This window comes from Schistocerca piceifrons, chromosome 7 (assembly GCF_021461385.2).
Source record: "Schistocerca piceifrons isolate TAMUIC-IGC-003096 chromosome 7, iqSchPice1.1, whole genome shotgun sequence".
Lineage (NCBI taxonomy): Eukaryota > Metazoa > Arthropoda > Insecta > Orthoptera > Acrididae > Schistocerca > Schistocerca piceifrons.
Genome location: NC_060144.1, coordinates 154586079 through 154591181, shown reverse-complemented (window position 1 = coordinate 154591181; position 5103 = coordinate 154586079). Strand labels below are relative to the sequence as shown.

Sequence of the window (5103 nt, the reverse complement as noted above, 5' to 3'; positions counted from 1 at the left end):
GTCTCGTGGTTCGGGTCGTAGTGCCTAAAAGGCGGTGCAACGGCAGGTTGTGGCTGCGGTAGCGGTGAAGCGGCTGCGGCCGCATCGGTGTGCAGCGCACGTTGACCCTGGACGAGCTGTCCAAGGGCACCCAGTAACACCTGCGTCTGCTGATTCTGCAAGCGATAAAATTCGGACAGTACATCTGGAGAATGTGGCGAAGCCATGACACAATGAAATGTAAGCAATCAGAACACTTTAAAGCGGCGCCAACGTGGCAAATGAATTAATACAAACTCTTTTTCTCGTCGCCAATCTGTAGTGACGTAACAAGACTGTTACGCCACACGGTAGTAGCCAAAAGAAAGGCACGCTAGACTAAGGCAGACGGGCGTGAAGTCTGGAACACGAGAACTTATAAATGAATAAGAAGAAAAGTAGGTAGATGCTTTTTACTTATCTTTTATTTAGGCCTTGGAATACATCTCTCTTGAATACTTGTAAGCTATAGGCACTAATACCACTGGCGCCTTGCTAGTTCGTTGCCATTAACTTAGCTGATGGCTATTCTGTCTCTCGGCTAATGAGAGAGAAAGGCTTCGTATAACTGGGCGATAGCTAGGTTCGCGTACAACTGGGCGGTAGCTTGGTTCTCGTACAACTGGGGTCGAGTCCACTCTCGTATCACGAGACCTGCCTTGGTGGTGGCGCTAGGTCTGCGATCACAGTGGCGACACGCGGGTCCGACATGTACTACATGGACCGCGGCCGATTTAAACTACCACCTAGCAAGTGTGGTGTCTGGCGGTGACACCACACAAACATTCTCATTTGGGGATAGACCCGGCGACTTTGGTGGCCAAGATAGCGTTTGACATGCACGAAAAGAAGCATTAGAAACTCTCGTCGTCTGCGCGGGGGTGTAATCTTGTTGAAAGGTAAGCCCAGTATGGCTTGCCATGAAGGGCATCAAAACAGGAAAGGGAGGGGGCGGGGGGGGGGGAGAGAATATAGTCGACATACCGCTGTGCCGCAGATAAGAAATCACATCCTAGATCATCACTACAGGTGGTCGAGTCGTATGGCGGGCGACTATAAGGTTGACATCACACCACCGGCAGGGGTGTCTCCAGACACTTTTATAGAGAGAAATCTCGTTGACTGGAGCAGAATTGTCTTCAGTTATGAATGCTGTTTCAAGCTGAGCCCCGATGACCAGCAAAGACGTGGCTGGAGACGCCACAGACAGCGGTGAGATATCAACCTGAGTGTTGCCCACCATGCAGGCCGCCAACCAGGAGTGATGGTCTGGGACGCCATTTCTTTTTATAGCAGGACCCCTTTGGTTGCCATCCGCGGCACTGTTACAGCATAGCGTGATAGGTGTCATGTATAATTTTGGTATGTGAATTTTTGGTATCTGAATCGATTGTGAGCGAGCAGCGTTGTTGTAATCTGTATCGCAGAAGTTAAGCTGTCATCTTTGACCTGCGAGAGGGCGCATGGTAGCAGTCGAAGTTTAGCTGTGTTTGAGTATAGCAGACAATGCGAGTGGAGTCGGAGTAAAACTGTATTAGAGTTAAGATGATAATTTTAAGCAGTGCTAGTGAGGAAGCTATGGAAATATTATGATTCAAATTAAAATTTATCTTTAGGTTCAGTCAACATGATAATGAAACTGATTTGTGAATGAAGAAATCTAATGGAATGTGAGGCAAATACAATAATGATGGATTTTTCCTTTTTTCTTTTCTTTTTGCTGCGCCATCGAACGAACGTGGTTACTGTACTGAAATTTGTGAGATAGGAAAGTGTATTGTTTGGATGTTGATAACTTCATTAAATTTAAAATCTGCCTTTAGCACTTTTCCTCTATATATAAAAAAACAGAATGTTGTCATTTATGAGCATATTTCATTTTCTTACCAACCCTTGTCTTACAATCCTTTTTAATGAATGATCCAACCAAGTATGTTCGATTTGTAATTAACAGAGAACTCATTGCACCTCTTGAGTGTCTCTGCAATAGAGTAATTTGCAGCATTAGCACAGTGGCGCGCAAGACAGGGCAATACTATACTGCAGCGCGTTATCCAGATTTGCGCAGATTAGAGGTAAGGGGAAAATATTTTGAGTGTTGTATTTATTCAATCAGGGCCAACTTACGTTATTCAGGGACAGTTTTGTGATAAAATTTTGCAAAACCAATTAATCTAGGTTTCATGTCCAAGTTATACAGTTATACTGTTGAAAATTTTTACACTATGAAAGACTTCCCTTTTCATTACAATTAAATATTATTACAGTGCAGCTTTGCTTACCCAATACGGCAGTTGATTTACTATCACAGCTCAGTGTTACAATCAGAAACAGAGTACTTCAGAAAAATTTTAGCTCTTCAGATAAGTTTCAAGCGGCATGTAGAATATATGCTACGTCCCATGTTGTTGCTCTTCATGGCAAACCATCTTGGGCTTACATTTCAGCAAGCAATGGCTGCCCACACACGGCTAGAGTTCCTACAGCTTGTCTTCGTGTTTGCCAAACCCTACTTTGGCCTGTAAGGTCGCCGGTTCTCTCCCGAACTGAGAACGTCTGCAGCATTATGGACAAGGCCCTCTAACCTTCTCGAGATTTTGACTATCCAACGCGCAAATAGGACAGAATTTGGCACGATGTCCCTCAGGAGGAGACCCAACAACTCTGTCAGTTAACGCAAAGCTGAATAAGTGTTTGCGTAAAGGCCAGAGGTGGATCAACAAGTTACCAACTTGCTAAATTTGTGAAGCTCTTTCTCTTGAATAAATCATCCAGTTTTTCTGAAATTGTAATCATTTGTTTGTATGTACATATGCGTCACATCTAGGGATTTCCGTCGCTTTCCGATAATTCCCCCGTGGTGAGTGTCTTTTTTTTCTTGGTTTTCTTTTAGTGTTGTTCCAGTAAGGAAAACAGTTGAGTGGAGAAAGTCTTCCCGCCTGCAATAAACAATCTCACTTAAGCTCACTCATAGACTTAAAAATGAGCGTTTCCTTGGACGAAGATGGCCTAAAGGGGCAGTGTGAACTTCTCCAGTTCTGCTGTTAGTGACATTTTTAATTCTCTCTATTAAGTGGCTGAAATTGTGTTGCAGACGTTTGTGAACAGAGCAAAGCAGTTAGATATCGCATTTTAAACCCGCACTCGTGGTTTACTGTGTGCCAATCCATGTCATGATTCTCACATCACACTATTAATGTTTTTACATTCCTTTCATTACTACAATATTTAAAAGGAAAGGACGAACAAACGTAACCAAACTACAGTCTGTCTGTCGGTATGAATTGTCCTCTCTGCACAGGTGTGTCAACTTCTCACGTAACTTACATTTATCGTGTAACAAATGAGAAAGAATGGGTGCTAATATTAAAAGTATCATTCCACGCAACGTTTGGTCTGTTGTGCTACTAAAAGGGCTAACTTAATGTCCTGCCAGATAATTGGCTTTACAGGGGAGAACATGCTACTTCCGTTGAGTTAACACAGTTCAGTTGGCCAGAGATACTAGTGAGCAGATATACTTGAAAGTTGTTGCAAATCACTGTGTTACGTCTACGGTTATAATAAACAAAAGACACATTTTAATGTTGGTAGAGAGTGGAGGGATAAAGGTTGTGGTATCATGAATCACAACTGATACGTATAAATGAAAGGGATTTATTGCTAATTTCAGCAAGAAACACACAGTGGAGCACACAATACAATAGCGAACGACCACATAGAAGAAACAAAGAGAACCGAGCAAAGGTTAACAAAGCCAAACTTACAACACTAGTCTTCTTAAGTGATTGTATCTTAATTATCTGACCAGTTTCGTCGTCATAAGGTTGTGAATGCGTAAATTTTATAAAACTGTGACAATCATAACTATAAATTCTAGTTGCCGAAAAGTAACATTAACAGATATCACTGTCTCGAAAAGTCACAGTTTAGGCCACCCTTCTGACAGCGTCCCTCCCGCCGCATGGGTCGCACGCTGTTACCACGTGAACAACACGCTGGGGTGACAGCAACCAAGTATGTGCTTCTCTGGTCTCGTGATCGTCAGGGAAGCGCAGTGCTCTTCTGGACAATTCCTTCCCTTTATGTTCACGATCAAACAGCTACATCAAAGGGGCACTAACTTCAGTGTGGTATTGATATATTCATTATTGTTTACAGGTAAAGAGTTTTGATCATCTTCGCAGATGCGTCAGATGTTTCGTATTGACACTACAAGCAGTCAGTTCATAACGTTCTTCAAAACAGTTTTATTCTTCCATTAATTAACTTTCGATACACAACCAGTGCATCATCAGATGGTAGGTATTTACGGGTGCTTTATGTTCTATACCAAGTGCAGCTAATGACTCTAATCGTGGCACTAGTGAAAATAGTTGGTGTGTACTACAGTATTTAGACTCTACAGTTTTATGCTCATAAATAAAGGATTGTGGAGTTATTTTGTTACGTATACCTTAAATTAATACTTCGAAACCTCTATTACATGCAAGCACGGGAAACAGTGCTCTGATATATATATTCAGTTCACAACTTGAGCCGTAACTTACCTCTGAAACGTTTAGTGTGTCGGCTCTTTCTCGTGCGCACGCTTTGCCGCGCTACAGTTGGTCGCGATCGTCTATTTAGGCGCGAGCGGAACGATTCAAACGAAATGACTATGAAATACATAGCTTTAGTTGCTTACAGGCGGTGATAAATATCAACGGGGACAGTTGAAAACGTGTGCCCCGACCGGGACTCTAACCCGGGATCTCCTGCTTACAAGGCAAACGCTCACTCCGCTGAGCCACCGACGACAAAAGGGATAGTGCGACTGCAGGGACTTATCTCTGGCACGCTCCCCGTAAGACCTACAGTCTGAACTTATTGTCCACACGCTACATTTGTAGTGGCCCTGCCCACTATACTCATTACTCGCGGCAGTCAATCTATCGATTCCCGTAAGAGTTCGGGCAATATGAGTGCTTCCGCACCGAAGGAGATCATTGGCCGGTAACCTTTATCTGTATGAAGATATGTCTGTATCTATATATCTGTTCTTTATCTGTTTATCCGTTCTTTATCTGTTCTTTATGTTTGTTC

At 43.0% G+C, this 5103-nt stretch overlaps 1 non-coding gene across 1 annotated transcript; it reads right to left on the bottom strand.

Annotated features, from left to right (window-relative positions):
- Nucleotides 1–4744: 4744 nt before the first annotated feature.
- Trnat-ugu lies at nt 4745–4818 on the bottom strand. Its single transcript has one exon. It is a non-coding gene; the product is annotated as a tRNA-Thr (tRNA).
- Nucleotides 4819–5103: the final 285 nt, after the last annotated feature.